Source organism: Ascaphus truei, chromosome 4 (genome assembly GCF_040206685.1).
Source record: "Ascaphus truei isolate aAscTru1 chromosome 4, aAscTru1.hap1, whole genome shotgun sequence".
Lineage (NCBI taxonomy): Eukaryota > Metazoa > Chordata > Amphibia > Anura > Ascaphidae > Ascaphus > Ascaphus truei.
In genome coordinates, this window is record NC_134486.1 from 71,452,577 (window position 1) to 71,469,336 (window position 16,760).

Sequence of the window (16,760 nt, forward strand, 5' to 3'; positions counted from 1 at the left end):
TCTTATAATTCTCTAGGGAGCAAGAATCGCAGTGTGTGACAGGTAACTCTTCCGTGTGTCAGCATGAGGAACTTTGATGTTTGCCTTTGTAGTTGTAGTAAAGAATGTTTTTCTTTGCTTAGAAGTCTTATCAGACCTCCCTAATATCTCAACGGTGTGTCATACTGTTCCTCCACATTGTAGACAAAACAGTGCTGGGCACAAAACAATGTCAGAATATTGCTCGTTTATGTTTTGCATAGTCTAAATAAAGTTGATAACAATAAATTCATTACGCATAAGTAAGCAAACGTGTTCATTATTTTCTTACAATATTAGCAAATGGAGAAAAAATACCAAGGCCCAAAACACTTCACATCTCAAAAATAAAAATGTAAAATTGAGAAGTGCAACAATTGTGAAAAAAAAACGTGTAACTACTCCACTCACATATACAGTAGTAAGTGAGAAAACAGCTCAGTCAGGGAAAAGCACTTCTGATCCACAGAAAATCGGTATTCAATATCGGGATTCAATGTACGGAAGGCAGGACAGCACAGAGACACTGGAAGGGGAATAGACCTTGTGACTATTTCTGAGGTTATAACACCCAAAGCCTGTGAACATTATTTGTTTTATACAGCTATACTGATTTTCTGTGGATCAGAATTGCTTTTCCCTGACTGAGCCTGCTTTCTCATTTACTATATCTGAATTGAATAAAAAGTTATTAAACTAGTAATACAATCACTTAAAGAAGCTAACAATATAACTAGGCAGTGAGCAGGGTGAGCAAACTATTGGGCTGTACATATAACCTACATATACATATATAATATACAGCCTCCTTAGGTGGGGGGCCTCCATGATCTGTGGGCAACGGGCCCTCACCTTCCCTAGATCCCTGGCTGCTCTCCTTCCCACCGGTGCGAGTGGGGGATCACTAGACGTGGGGGCGGGATGGGGAGGACTGGAGGGAGGAGCTGGGGGGAATTTAACGCAAAGCCGGGAGGGAGCGCGACCATTCCGATATAACTTTGCAAACGAAAATGAAAAGGACTGAAGTTCCTCAAGGAGGGGTCGATTTTAATATATAAGTCTGTCACGGGAGACCAGGGTTATTAACACATTTTATACCGGGATCATATGATTGAGCAAGACAAGGCGGGAAAAAAATTGTAATTTATTCCACAAAAAGACATACACACAATGGATCACCATTTGCAATGAAAAACACACTTACTGGGATCTGGGATAATGAAATAACCTTTCCTCTGGCATCCTTCCGGACATTTTCGGTGACCATGCAACAGTGTACTGTGTAAAGAAAATCAAACCACCAAAATCAAGCCCTAAAGTTCTCCTCACTAGAACATTTAGAAACTTTAACCAACAACAGTTTCTGGATGACCTTACCAACTGCACTTGGTACAGAATCGACTTAATTCCCGACCCTGATTCTGCGCTCCACTATTTCCAATTCGAGTTCTTAAAACTTTGTGACGCCTATGCTCCATTACACAGAATAAGAGTACTGACCTTATAGCACTCTACCAGTTCAGGGATGCCTTTTGTAAAATCTACAAAGTAACTGGCACTACCAAGGATCTCAATCACTACAGATGCCTGCGGAACATGTGCACAAGGCAAACAAGACACGCAAAAGCACAATATTACTCTGACAATCTCCTCCAGAATACATCAAACCCAGCTAACTTCTGGAAGGTTATCAACAACATATTCCATCCTTCTAACCATCAACAACCAAGTAATATCACTAAGCAGGATATTACTCTGATAAACCCCACTGACATTGCAAATGCATTCAATGATTACTTTGTGGGGTGTGCCACTAACTTATTAGCGAAACGCAACACAAACCACAAACCTGAATCTCATCCTGGGAGTACCCATATAGCCCCACTCTCTCCCAACACTGCCCACAAGTTTCAATTTGTCTCAGTATCCAAAGAGGAGATGACACAAGCGCTCCTCAAATTAAAACTAAGCAGCCAATGTGGACCTGACTTACTACAAGCTAAGTTCCTAAGACTTGGTGCCCCAGCCTTTGCCAAACCAATTGCTTCCATAGTCAACTATTCTGTCTGCAGGCCATATCCCTAAGACCTGGAAAACTGCCAGAGTTGTCCCCATCTTCAAAAGTGGGGACAAAAACACTGTCTTAAACTACAGGCCAATCTCTCTTCTCCCAATACTATCCAAAGTCATAGAAAAATGTGTTCACTCCCAATTAAGTGATTACTATACCAAGACAAATTTCCCTAGCCAATTCCAATCTGGCTTTCGCCCCAAACACTCCACGGTAACTACCCTGCTAAAAGTTTGCAGTGATATCCAGTGTGGAATGGAACGGGGACAGCTCACTGGTGCAATATTCCTAGATTTTGCAAAGGCTTTTGATACTGTTGATCATGCTATCCTGCTTAACAAACTCCAGTGCTCTGGAATAGGGAAACATGCTTTAAACTGGTTGCATTCCTACCTATCAGGTAGATCCCAACATGTGTCCATCTCAGGCTCTAACTCCAACCCCTTGGATATCACCTGTGGTGTCCCGCATGGCTCTGTCCTGGGGCCCCTACTCTTCTCAGTGTTCATCAATGATCTTCCTACAGCTTGTAAGGGAGCTTCAATACACATGTATGCAGATGACACAATCCTATATGCACACAGCCATAGCCTCTCCGACCTTCAACACATACTTCAATCTGATTTTTTGAGACTCGAAAACTGGATTTCCCAAAACATACTGTTTTTAAACACTGACAAGACTGTAACAATGGTATTTGGGACCAAGACTAAATTTTTAAAGCTTCCAGTGACTGAAGTTCAGATCAGAACCAACGCTTACACCACCCTAACTCCTGTTACTAGTTTTAAATACTTGGGCATATGGTTTGACTCCCACTAAACATTTAGGATGCACATTGATACCCTGACATCCAAATCCTATGCCAAACTAGGTGTATTTTACAGGAACAAATCCTCCCTAAGTCTGCTGGCAAGAAAGCGTATCGCAGAGCAGATGCTAATGCCAATTATCGACTATGGGGACATAGTATACGGCTCGGCACCCCAAACCCACCTTAGCAAACTTGACACCCTCTACAATTCAATATTCAGTTTTGTTCTCCAATGCAACTACAACAGACATCACTGCGAAATGTTCCAAAAAATAGATTGGTCATAACTTGAGTCTAGGCACAAAGCACATCTTTCCTGTCTTGCCTTCAAATACTTTCAAGGCAAGCTACCCATCTATCGGAACAATCTCCTCACCTCTACCACATGCAGCACTTATCATCTGAGATCTGACTCCAAAAGACTGTTCATGGTCCCAAGGTTCAACAAAGAAGCCGGCCGCTCCTCCTTCTCCGTACACCCCAAAACTGGAACAACCTACCGGAGACTCTCACAGCCACCTGTGAAATCTGTCTAACATTTTAATCTGGTCTGTAACTGTTACATACGCCTATAATATATATTATCTTTAACTGTGCATGCAATGCCTTGTATATAATGTATACCCTGTTCACTTATGTAACTGTATTTGTAACAATGTATTGTTTGTCATCTTAACTCCCAGGACATACTTGAAAACAAGATGTAACTCTCAATGTATTACTTCCTGGTAAAACATTTTATAAATAAATAAAATTTGACCATGTTACCTCTGTCATGGCGGCAGTTAGGGGGTAAATGCTTGTGCTTGCCAGACTGGGGCCGATGCTGGTAAAGCCCGGTGGTAGTGGGGAGTGGGCCGGGTCACCTAAACGTGACTTTCGGCAGCGCACTCATGACAACTGCCGGGTCACGTGGGCCTGGCTAGCATGTTACAGGGTTAGCGGTTCAAGGACCATCTGACCTTTCCCCCGTTACGCGAGCACTCTGGCAGGGACTGGCATTTACTCAATTAGTTCATGTTAAATAAAAAAAGCTGCAGCCTTTCATACCTCCAGATCCGGTCTCTGTCGTTATTTGTATGTGTCTATGGAGGTACTGGGTAACTATGGGAGAGGAGCTCCCTCACAGCCTCTCTGGTCATGTAAAGAGATATTATTAGCATAAAGAATGTGATGATGACGCTTAGCAGAACTACACAGGGGGATATGAAGTATTGGTTAGTCTTTAAAATGTGACGTACATTATGATTTTTCCAGGAGCTCAGTTGTACCACAGCTGTGCCTCTGACATGAGTACATTTGTGGCAAAAGCTACTTCTTTCTTTGCAAGGTCCATTCACACTTCCATTTGTTTTGTTGATGGAAATTGTTAAGTACTTTATTACATACTTTATATATTGTAAAACTTGGAAGACATGGATGTTTGAGAGCACCAGTTGGTTCCGTGAAATGTTGAAACTAAATCAAAAAGAGAAAACTGCTATGGTTCTGCTACTAAATAGGTACTTATATTTCTTTTCACATCCTCTGCCCTTGTGGTACCTGCGAAGCATGGCCTGCCTCTCCAGCGCAGAAGCGGGTTTATCTCGCGTGTGGATAACAGATGGCAAATGACAAGATTAGCTTGCCTGTCAGAGTGAAAGTTTCAAAACACAGCATTGAATCATAATAAAATACAAACAGAATCTATGAATACCCATAACAAGAATTGGCATGCTTGTGACTTTTCTTTCAAATTGGATCAACGTTGTTTAAAAATCATGCCAATTAAACACAGAAAGGGATGCACAGTGTCAGATTGAGTTTTTTGTTTCACACATTGCAGCCTTTTGAAAATTGGCCTTTCAATCTTAGTTAGGCAAAGTGCAATGGGTAGCGATAAAACACTGTTCTAATAAGAGACTATAGTAGATTTATTTCATAATCAAGTGTTATGGAAGTGTACAAACATTTTTATATAGCTGTAGCTGAAAACCACACCACATAAAACTAGGTTCTGACACATTTTCTTTCAGACAGGAAGGATAACTCTTGGTAACATGAAAAGGGACCTACAGTATAGGTGGTTCTGCACTCTCGCTTGAAAAACCATTACTAAAGATGTCATACCCTAACTTTGCTGTTGGCAGTTTTTCCTCGTGAGCTAACAAAGAGCTATGTGCTGAAGATTTTTCCTGTTAGGTGGAGAAATTGTTAGAACTTTATATAGTGCTTTTCTCCCAATGGGACTCAAAGCTCTTCACAGTTACAGTAAAGTGTTTGGTATTCGGCGCTGTAAGTAGAATTTTATCTGTAAAGTTCCTGCCCTGACAAGCTTATAAGCTATGGTTTTGTGCCCCAGGAAATAAGGGGACTTGCCCAGTATCTAAGGTTTTGACTCTGGGTTTTGACCCAGACTCACCTACTTCAATGACAGTGGTATTGTTTTCAGAATCCATGCCTTTACTCACTGAGCTGCTCCTTCACGCCTATTTTAACCAGGGTTATTCCTGTAACCCTTTCAGTGCCCTATTGCTTTCTGCGATCAGCCCGTCACCCCTATGCTTTTCCAAGCTCGGCACAGCATTTTGTAACGTGACAGTGGCTAATCGGTGCACCTTGTTGATGAATATAATGGAAGAGGAGGACGTCTTCTGATGCAGTTGTTGCCCGTTAGTTCAGAGCCATGTGATTAGTATATCATGACCCTGCTGCTGGAATGTGTGGTACTCTGATGCCAAGGGCAATCTAGCACTGAAAAATGTAGGGCAATTGAACTTTTTTTGACTGTTAACTGCTGTAAGGCAAAAAGTAGTGCTTGAAATTCCCACTGATGAAGCGTTGACTGACTTTCCAAGGTTTGAAAGTCTTTTAAGATGTACAGATGTAGCAAGAATAACTGTCCTCTGTGCCTCGATTTTCACTGTGCCGATGAGGCTGCATTGCAGCTACAGATCTCGCAGCCCGAGGACCGTACACTGCCCGAAGGATTAACTCTGCGGGGTTCCATGCTTCTGAATGGGACACTGTAGCATTAATCCTTTTGGGCCATCTGCAAGAAGAAAATACCAATACTCACCTTGTATGTATGTATATATGTATACATATAGCTACATATAGCGCCATTTCAGAGGATCTGCGCAGCCGTGTCCGGTCCCTGTCTGCAGCCACCTTTGCATCTAGATCCATGTCCCCCGTTCGCTGAAGGTAAGCAGGGCTGTATTTCCCTCCCCCTGGATGATGTAGATGCCCTTATATGGGGCTCTACATTATGAGGGGGAAGCTATATGGCCATATCTGGTCATCTACAACTTCAAGGGGGCTAGACAGTGCCCCCCCAGTCCTGTCCAGACCTCTTGGTGATGTAGAAGAACAAATATAGTTTTATAGTCTCCCCCTCATGCTGTAGAGCCCAATATAAGGACATCTACAGTACACTGGCGACACACTTTATTCGAGCTCGGCTAGTCCCACGAATTCGGGTATACCCGGGTGTATTGAGGTTTGTGACTGTTTTCTGCCCGAGTGCATTGAGGTATTTTCCAAGCAGGGATTGAAGCATTTTATTCCCGCTGGCTGCAATACTGCACAGTATATATATATATACTGCATTACAATTCATGAATTTATGCCATCTGGTAGACACGCGAAGCATTGCAGCCTATTAAATCCTAATCATTATCATTTAACAGATCAGCCGCCCGTCAGCCAGGCATGAACCCAGGCTGGGAAGGCAAATGCAACGGGGCTTGTCAGAGGTGAGGAGCGGCGCATTCCAGGTATCTGCCAGGTACATACTGGGTATTTGCTCGAATAAAGTGTGTCGGTGCAGTACATCATCCAGTGGGAGGGAAATACAGCCCTGCTTACCTTCAGCGAGCAAGGGATACGGATCCAGGCGGCTGCAGACAGGGACTGGACACTGCTGCGCAGATCATCTGAAAGGTGAGTAGTGGTATTTTGTCCCTGCAGATGGTCCAAAAGGATTACTGTTGGGCTGTTTGAAAATTGCACGATTTGGTTGCTTTACCGCACCATAACTGGTGCAATGACATTGGCTACATCTTTATTTGTCAACATGTCCTTGCTAAATGTCTCTTTCAATTTGATAGATCAGGCTTTGGTTGAAGCTACGTACAATGATCTTGTTTCCAAGTTGACTTCTGCACTGCATAAAATCAAACCATTGTTAGTAGTAACAGAAGATTGTTACTATAATTTCTGTAGAAGGTGCTAAGATATTATAGGGCACAGTGTAGTGGTGTAAGAAACTGGCTTAACAATAACATGCTTACACACTAGCAAATCCATGATAGCAAATGTATTTCTACATAATTTTCTAAATGAAACCATCTAATTGGAGGGGTTTCCAACGAACTGGGAATAAACGAATACTTAGAACTACAAAGAAAAGTTTGGCATCTGTATGCAACTGAGTTACACAATGTACTGGTAGCATCACTTTTAATATAGGTGTCTGTGATACAGATAGGAGATCTAACTTTCTTAGTGGGGTACTGTACATCTTCAGCATGTACACTACAAACACTATTTCTATTTTATTTCTTGATGCTATAAGTACCTAATGTATGTTGATTTTCCTTATCCTGATGCAAAGCTTTAGCTCGTACTACAAACAGTGATTCACTGGGTTTATTTGAGGATGCATTGTTTTACTTGGGGGGTCTAGAGGAAATATGTTGAAAAAGAGCAATGCCTTTAGTTTGAATTTCAAGAAAACAAAGTCTGAAAAGGTCCCCTTGTAAGCACACATCCTCTGCGACTGCACTGCCCCAGGATCTTCCTTGCTTGTCAACTTCATTTGGCTCTTTCCGGCTGAATTAGAACATCAGGTACTTCAGTGCAACTCAAATTATATGAATAAAACCAAGTCAATAGCCCTTTTAACTAAAAACAGTCTGCACGTTTACACTACGATAAATAAAATTAAGGTTAAAAAATGGCCTGAAAGTGCTATAATTGAAGTCCCCACAAATGCTCTTTCTTTTTATTACATTCAGTATTTTAGAAATAGCTTGTCCTTTGTCATTTTTGGGATTCGCAGTGCTTTTCCAATTTGCTATGAGATCCTGGGGCAATGCTTCTTTCATTTCAATGCATTTATTCCTACCACCCTGTTTTTTCAGGCAAGTTAAATATTCAGGTGTTAGGAATTTTGTGAATATTCTGTCGGGGCAATACTATTAAAACATTGAGTGGACTAGTAATATTTAGTTTATGTTTTCTTCTGTTTTGCAGTTGGAGAACCAAGCACCTCTGATTAAGTAGTCTGCTGTTATCAAGCTGCTCACGTTCCAGTTGGTAGGTAACCTTTTGTAGGCTACATCTAATGAAGAATTAGCAGGGTTTGTGCATGGTAACCACTATCTTCAAATCTAAATCCAGTTTAATGAGATGTAGTCTGGCAAATATGATGGGAAGGGTCCTATTTGGATCTGGGAGGAATTTGAGCGAGTTTTTTTTTTTATCTTCCATTAGGTTGTAAGAACAGGTCTAATCAAAGATTGTTTAGTATCAGCTTTATCATAAAAAAAAATCAGTGACAAATACTATAAGAGTGAAAATACCGTTACCCAAAAGTCATCATTTAATTTTTGGGATAAAATGGCAAGCCCCAAAATAATTATGACTACAATTGCCATTAGACTTATGCCTGTAATAATGACAGTACAGTATAGATGTTTCTTATATTGTTGAATATTGTTTTATTATTATTATTATTATATTATTAGGATGACATTGATTAATACATGTTTTATATCTATTGTAAATGTATTATATTGTTAAGATTGGGATGGCTTCAGATGACTTTGGGGAAAACTGACAAAGTTGAATAAATAATAGATTTTTTTGTATTATCAGTAACTGAGTATTTTTGATGATCTTTTACATAAAATGTTCCAAAGTTGAAAAAAAAAAAAAGCTGAACAACTCAATCGTCACTACCAAGCATGTATGCTACAAAATCTTTCAGTTTTGGCCCGATAGCGGTAACATGCTCCCATTCTCTCCCATCTTGGCTAGTATAACCTTTTGTACCTCTTTGTATCGCAGCTTTCATTGCTATAATTTATTCAAAAGGCTGATATTCGAATCATCTCACTTCGAAGATCAGCCTCTACTTCTTTCCTACTTATGAATGAGTCTGTTAGATTTTAATTGCATTCCATATTATCTACAATGCATTCTTCCTATCCATGAAGGTTCTTTCATTCCACATTATACAACTAATTCCCTGTGGCTCCTTTTCAATATGCTGTGAAGCCTACTGCTCGGAAGGTCTCCAACTTTCTCTCCTATTTGGCTTAGCTGCTGACTCCAAATTATACCTTAGGATTCCCTTCCAATCAGTGCTTGTGAAATTTATTTTCCACCCATCTTCTGATTTTGTCTGAAAATAATAAAGCTTTTCACTAGACTGGAAAAACACGCCGGTAACCTGTCTAAATACACATGCAGCATAAACCTAATACATTTTACTCATACTCCAAATACCTTCGTAAGTCTAGCATTGTAAGACCTGGGTCTTTAAGCTATTAGTGGTATGGATTCCTTTATCTCAAAGTGGACTGTTTATGTCTGCCACTATTACCCCTTGATTGTACAACAACCCCCTGTACTTTTATTTGTTTAATGCTAAATCTGTAAAATCCTGCACACAAGGTTGATGATACATTATGTAGATACAAATGCCATTAGTGCTTATCTGCACTGGTCAATTATGGTGCATGTTGCAAGATGGGTGTTTTAGTGCATAATTCAGGTTCCAGAAGAAAAAAAAAGATTAAACTGATCCAAGCTAGTTATTAACACATACAGCTCAACCCCGTTATAGCGCGATCCGCTATAACGCGGTTTGAGCGTGGACCCCGAATTAAAAAAAAAATTAAAATTTTATTTTGCACACACACTGCATATACTCACTGCACACTGCATGCACTCACAGCATACTGCATACACTCAAAGCACACTGCACACACTCAAAGCACACTGCATACATTCACAGCACACACTCACAGCACACTGCACACACTCACAGCACACTGCACACACTCACAGCACACTGCACACACTCACAGCACACTGCACACATACGCAGCACACTGCATACACACACAGCACACTGCACAGCACACTGCATACACTCATAGCACACTGCACACACTCACAGCACACTACACACACACAGCACACTGCACACACTGCACACACAGTCTCACACAGTCAAATACACACACACACACACACACACACACACAGACACACAGAGACACACTGTCTCTTTAAGGGAGCTTGCTCTCGCAAGACAGAAGCAGAAGCAGGAAGCAGAGACAGGGAGAAGAGCTGCCAGATGCCGGGTAAGTGCTGTGTGCTGTTGCTGCTGCCCCACCGGGTCTGGGAACGCTGGGAGAGTTTTCAGCTTTCCCCCTCCGGGGGACACGGTACCACCACAATTTTTTTTTTTTTTAAACCGGCGGCCATTTTTTTCCGCGACCGTTTATAACGCGGTGGTCGCGGGTGGCCCCCGAGGACCGCACTATATCGGGGTAAAGCTGTATAAGTAATATTTCCTATTTTACATCAATTGACTGACATGAGGCAAAGAAAGAGTTCAAGCGCACACAATGTTTAAAATAAAAATGAAAAACCCTGTGGGCACACTTGAGATATATTGACAAAAGTATATTACTATTGGAAGTAGTGCAGCTCCAGAAAAAGGACTCAATCCAAAGTCCAAAACAGGTAACTAAAGCAATAAAAAAAAAGAGCGCAAATACTCCCAAAATGACGTGAAAAAAACCCCCCAAAAGAATATAGTGCAATATTGTACAGCTAATTAGCCATTACAGTGACACTGCATAGGTTTCTCACTCACAAATGTGAAGATAAATACAGGCGGTGTGTTTGTTCCGTGTCACCAACTCAGGATAAGATTCTTCAAGTAAACTTTGAGTTACAGGAATCAGGAACAGGAATAAATATATAAAGGAACAGAACAGAGAGGACACAAATAGTGACATTTGTTTTTTTATATATAGTAAAAAAGGTAATACCCACAAAAGTGCTGTAGGTACAGGCAATTGGACCACCCTGGGTCAAATGGTAGTGGAGGACTGCAACACTGGTATGAACATCTGTGGTTGCCACCCACAGAAAACGATATCCAAATCCAGGTAGGGGAAAGGACTGGCCCAGGATCCTCAGAATAGTTAACCAAACACTTTGGGGGTCTGTAATTAGCTCTGCACGCTCACCAAACGCGTTTCACTCAAAGAGCTTCATCATTAGTTAAATTCTAATTTTCCTTGTGCCTGTCTTCTTCTTTTAAATCTCCCTCCGATATCACTGGTGTTTGACGTCATCACGGATGACGTCAGTGACGTCATGACATCCCGCGTCACACCGGCGATCAAGCCGACAAAAATTTAAACAAAGAGAAACCCTGCACTGCTTCCGATGGACTCTGCAGGCAGGGATATGATTGATAGTACAAAAAGAACTTCACAGGTACCAAAAGTAGTGTCACTCTAGGGTGGTGAACTTATTATACATCGACTTACATAAAACCATCTATAGCAAATTTAATCTAAATTTAAACTAACATTTAATAAACTTAATATATAAAATCATTACATATATTAAATAAAAAATGCCAAAGAAAAATACAAACATCCACATGCAGACATAACCTAAAATAGAAGAATCAATGCATTAGAATAAACCATGAAAAAATACCAATTTATATAAATATATATACACATTAATGTATCAAAAATATTAGCCTGAATAAAGGAAAGTAGCATATATCCTGCTCCACTTAAAAGATCTATTATAAATGGTGTTGCAAAATAGAGAAAGCTATAAGGAAAGTGTAATCTATAATCGATACTAACGACCAATAATTTAGGGGATTAATAAATATAAAAGTGATTACACATTAATAAAACCGTGTCTCAATATAAAAATGATGGTGGAAAGGGACAAATGCTGAATATGAATCATACAGAAAAGCATTAATATCAAAATGCATGTTTAAACCATGTGGTTGTAGTGTATTTAATTGGTGTATCCAAAAGGATTAACGTTGTGATAGATGTAATGTTCTGTTACCACCTCTCCAATTGTGGTTTACTTGTTCTAATCCTAAATACATGAGACCTATTGGGAGTGAGGATACTGGAACACATAAGAAACATCACATTAGGTTTGGAGTCACATAGTGCACCATTACATTTTAAAAGGATTCATAACTCCAAACCCAATAGGTCATATGGAAGAAAGTAAGATTAAACAGGGTCTGCGGTTTTACAGCAGATGGGAAAATGGACAGACTAGGTTTCTTCTGACGTCAAATTCTATGTTTCTATGTGGCTCCCTCAGCAACCCTCCTCAGAGCAGCCCGCACAAAGAACTTGCAATCTACCAGACACCCAAAGAGATAGGCCGAACAGATAAACAATTCTGAGTGTGGGGAAACCACACAGTACTTGTATATATTTTTAAAATAAACTTAAATAGACTTCTGAAAATAATACATTGTAATTCACTCCACACCGTTTTAACCTCACCACAGTGGTTACCCAGTAGAGCTTTACTTTACTTTAAATGGGAGTTCAGCTTCCTAATTCACCTGTTCAGACCTTAATTTGCGTTATATTCTTTGAGATACTCTAATTATGATATTTTTGGAGGGTTTCTTGAAGAGCAGCAAAGTAGGCCTTCATTAGCCTTTTGCAGTCTGGTTTGAGACCGTAATAATTATGTGTTGATGGCTGTTGATCAACTTTGCTGGGTAAGCAAAGCTCGTGGAAGCTCTCTGGAGACATTCCCCAGCTCCTGGAACAACCGGATCTCGTTGGTGAACTCTTTTTGGTCTTGGTTATCCATCATTACTTTTTTTTCTGACACTAATAGCTAATGTACAGCAGCGGCAGCTCTTATTCGAGCAAATGCCGCTGGCTGTATGAGGCTGGGAAGCGGGTAGCCGCGGCGCGTGGCGGCGCACTGTGACGTCACAGTCACATGCGCGCCCGGCTTCCCCGTCTTCCCCGGCTTCCCCAGGCTTCCCCGACACCCTTGGACATCAAATTAAGGTAAGCGGGGGTGCGGGGAAGCAGAGGGGCAGAGCAGAAGCCGGGCTCGGGGTCCGGAAGCATAATAAGTTGCGCGCGAGTTGGAGGGGGGGTGCGTGGGGGAAACGCGGCGGCGCGCGGTTATTACTGGCGGCAGCTGGGGTAGATCCCGGCATGCCGCCGGCATTTAGTGCGATAAAGTATGTCGCTACTGTATCTAACTAATGTCTTTGACTTGCGTGCCCCATGGCTTTATTTTGTGTACTTCACTAATGCTGTTTGTGACCTAGGTCACTAGTGTCTTTCATGGGCTTTTCTGTGTGTTTTCCTTTCTACTCTCACTCTTTCCCACTTTCTTTCGCTCTCTCTCTTGCCTATTGCTCTCCCGATACTATATTCATCTACAATTTACTGATTTACTGATTTTTGTACTGTATGTACTATTTTCCGTACCTTTCTATTTTACCTGTGCACTTATCTGATTGCCTATTTTGACTCCTAACTGTCTCAATTAAACTTTTTTACTTAAAAAAATTCTGGCAGTTCTAAACGTTTCTGGCTCTTTACTTCAGCCAGCGTGCGTACTCTCCGAGCACACGTTCCTTGCCTAAAGTTCTTTATAGGTGGGGTTCGTTTATCTTGGCGTGAGGATTCGCCTCGATAAACTAATCGAGGCTACTAGAATTGCATGAGTTTCAGAACCTGCCAATAAGTGGCTTATCGCCGCTCACCCGGCGATCTGTTTTGGACGGCTGAAAAAATGGCGATTTATGCCTTTATCGCCCACTTATGAGGCTTACTGAAGTAGCAGTAGGCATTTTGGCTGATAAGACCTCGATAAGTGGCTTATTGAGGTCTATAGAATAGGCCCCTAAGTTTGAAAACTCAAGTGTGCCCGGTTTGTAAAGTGACAGAAACCCTTAATTATACAGTGATGACCCATGAATATTAATGCTGCATTCTGAGCTAACTGATAGCGGACTACATGTAAGGCACATCTTTCTTTAGAACTGTTAAAAACATCTAACTTACTCTCCTGAGCCAGGCAACAAAACACAGCAGGAATATAGTACATCAGGCACAAGGCCTTTTTCTTTCCTTCCTTTCTGCTGGTGTGCAGTGCGGTCACAGCACCTATCACTGACTTGCAGCCCTTCTTAGAATGTTTCCATGGAGATTAATGACATCAGAACGAAGCAACATCTGAGTTCTGTTTGCTAAAAAGCCAGCGTTGATTATTTTCTACCAAGTAAGCAAAGTCTTCATTACTTTACCAAATAAAATGCATGCATGATAAATATATAACATGCCTTGCCAAAAACGTGTATATTCTTAATGTACTTGTTTTCCAAAGCTATTGTTAAGCTATTGTTTAATATTTGTCATTTACAGACATTGATGTGTGAATTATTATTGCTACTTTTATCTGAAACACTGGTTCAATGTTATCACCTGGAAATGTGCTTTCACATAGACTATTGCTAAACTATTTGATGCTGGGAACGTACAGTAAATCCACACACCGCATTTCTGTACGTTTTCTAGAACTAGATTTTCATCCCAGAGCCCAGGGATCTGTGCACGTCAGAAATACAGAGGAGATTGCGGTGTTTTAGTCACCTAAATACATCATTAGTCATTTTTACATATGATAAAGATCAGATCTGTACGTCTCTTGCAGCAATCTCATATTTCAGAAGAATGATTAAACATGAATTTCTATATATTTGAACATTTTCAATTTTTAATGGATCCCTTTTATTTTAATTGCTTTCAAGTTTATAATGTAAAATATTATACAAAGATAACACCTTATTATAAGCACATCACATACAGTGCATTTTGGTGAGTACTTTTAGTTTTAGGTTGCTTAAAGCTGCAGTTTAAGTTGCCATTTAAAAAAATAAAAAATAAAAAAATCCCATTCAATATGTGCATCAATACAGTCTGCACACTGACAAGTGATTAGCTAAGCTGCAGATCGATCTGTTCTCTTGTAATCAATCTCTTGCACTGGGCTATTTAATTCAGTTCTTGCACAGCCTTTTGGGCAATGTAGTTCCTGGAATATGATTGACTGGGCAGTTACTAGATACAATTGGTTCACTGCTAGAGAGAGCGGGTCTTGAGACAGAGCCTATTAGTTGTTGGTCTTGAACAATTATTATCTCCGTACAGATGTAGCAGTAAGACTTACATGACCTATGACCGCGAGAAGGTGCGAGATGACAACCACATGAACACTTTGTTGTCGGCGCTTCGTCTGCGGGCGTGCCAAGGCTGGTCTGCAGTCTGGCTGTGGTCAGCCAGAAGAATTATAATTGTTACTGCTGTTCATACGTGTGGCCGGCAGGTAGCGCACGAATATCTGCGCCTACGATATTTGTCAGCTGTAAGGGAGCTGCAGGGAAATAAATGCTTGGGGTTTAGACTTGGTGTTTTGCAGCACGAGGCTGTAAGTCTAGCTACGTCTGTATCTTTTGGATGCTTTATATAGGTGATTATGTCATTAACTGCTTAACGTTACAAAATAGATCATTTAGGTTTTGATGGGAAATGAAACAGTCTTGGAGAAGATGAAAAGAAAGAAAATGGTTCATCGTCAACAAAACCTCCCAGTTTTGATTTGCTGAATGCTGATCACAATCTACACTAAGGGCAGCCAGAATTAAAAGCAAGGTAGCGATCAGGAAATTGAGGGATTTATTACTTTTTTTCATGTGTTTGGGGCTTGTTGGCTTTGACAATAGAAAGAAAATAAAAGAAGAGATGATAGTGGGCATTATTTATCTGCTGTATTTTATATGTGGTATATGTTCAATATTCGTGGCAGTTTGGGAATATTTAAATTGGTGTTAATGAGCTTTGTTAAAAGTGGTGCTAGCACAGAGAATTATTAATTCTTCATTGATCTTGTCATGACTCCCCCAGCATTACTAGTTACAATGGCAATGAATCTGCCAATCTCACTACTATTTGATTAGTTAAAAAAGACGTAGGGCCCTGATCGTGACCTTCCATGATCATCCTACTGGCTGGGACAGTGCTCCCCTCCTTCACTGCTGGGCCGAAAGCCCACTACCCTCCTTCTCTCCCCAACCTTTCCGCACCCCCTGCTTAATAACCATGGGGCTCAAGGTGCTGGGGCCTGTACAAGCTGATGGCGGCCCTGCATGTGAACAACTAGGTGAGGCCTGGGCAATATCTCTAAAATAGTGAAGAGTGGGAGGGACTACAAGAAAATTATGTGGGCCAATACAGCACCAGGTGTGCCACTACTACGGGTTTTCACTAATGGATTGAGATGCATTGCTGGTGAACCGCAATTTTCTTATTCAATATTACCTGGTCAAATCCTGGCAGATTTGAAGGTACTAAGTAGATTTGTACTGTAGGTGCAGAGTTGTCAGCTCCCATCAGTGATTTGTGAAATACCAAAAATATTCTTCCTATTTATCGCTGATATCTCCAAACTAGCTGGGGAAAGAAAACTTTTCTGTGACAGAAAACCACAACAGCAGTTTTCTGCTTTAAGTCTGTAGAATAGTTTTTTTCAACCAGGGTTTCTATGAAGCCTTCGGTTCCCCAGGCTTCCCTAAAGGGTTCCCTATAATTTTCAGGTAACATTTTTACCAAATACAGAAAAATACAAATACAGAAAAATTGACAATGCACGTAATCTTAAACGTGCTATTAGAGAGGGTTGGGGTTCCTTACAATGCATCTGATCTCAGACGCGCTATTAGAGAGGGTTGGGGTTCCTTACAATGCATCTGATCTCAGA

At 40.8% G+C, this 16,760-nt stretch overlaps 1 protein-coding gene across 5 annotated transcripts in view; it reads left to right on the top strand.

Moving 5' to 3' along the window:
- Window positions 1-16,760, top strand: part of PLCB4 (phospholipase C beta 4) — a 335,443-nt gene that overhangs the window by 122,058 nt on the left and 196,625 nt on the right. For all 5 annotated transcript variants that reach the window (XM_075596024.1, XM_075596022.1, XM_075596021.1 and 2 more), the window contains one exon: window positions 8,142-8,204. The gene's annotated coding sequence lies outside the window, so the exon portion shown is untranslated. The remainder of the gene's footprint in view (window positions 1-8,141; window positions 8,205-16,760) is intronic.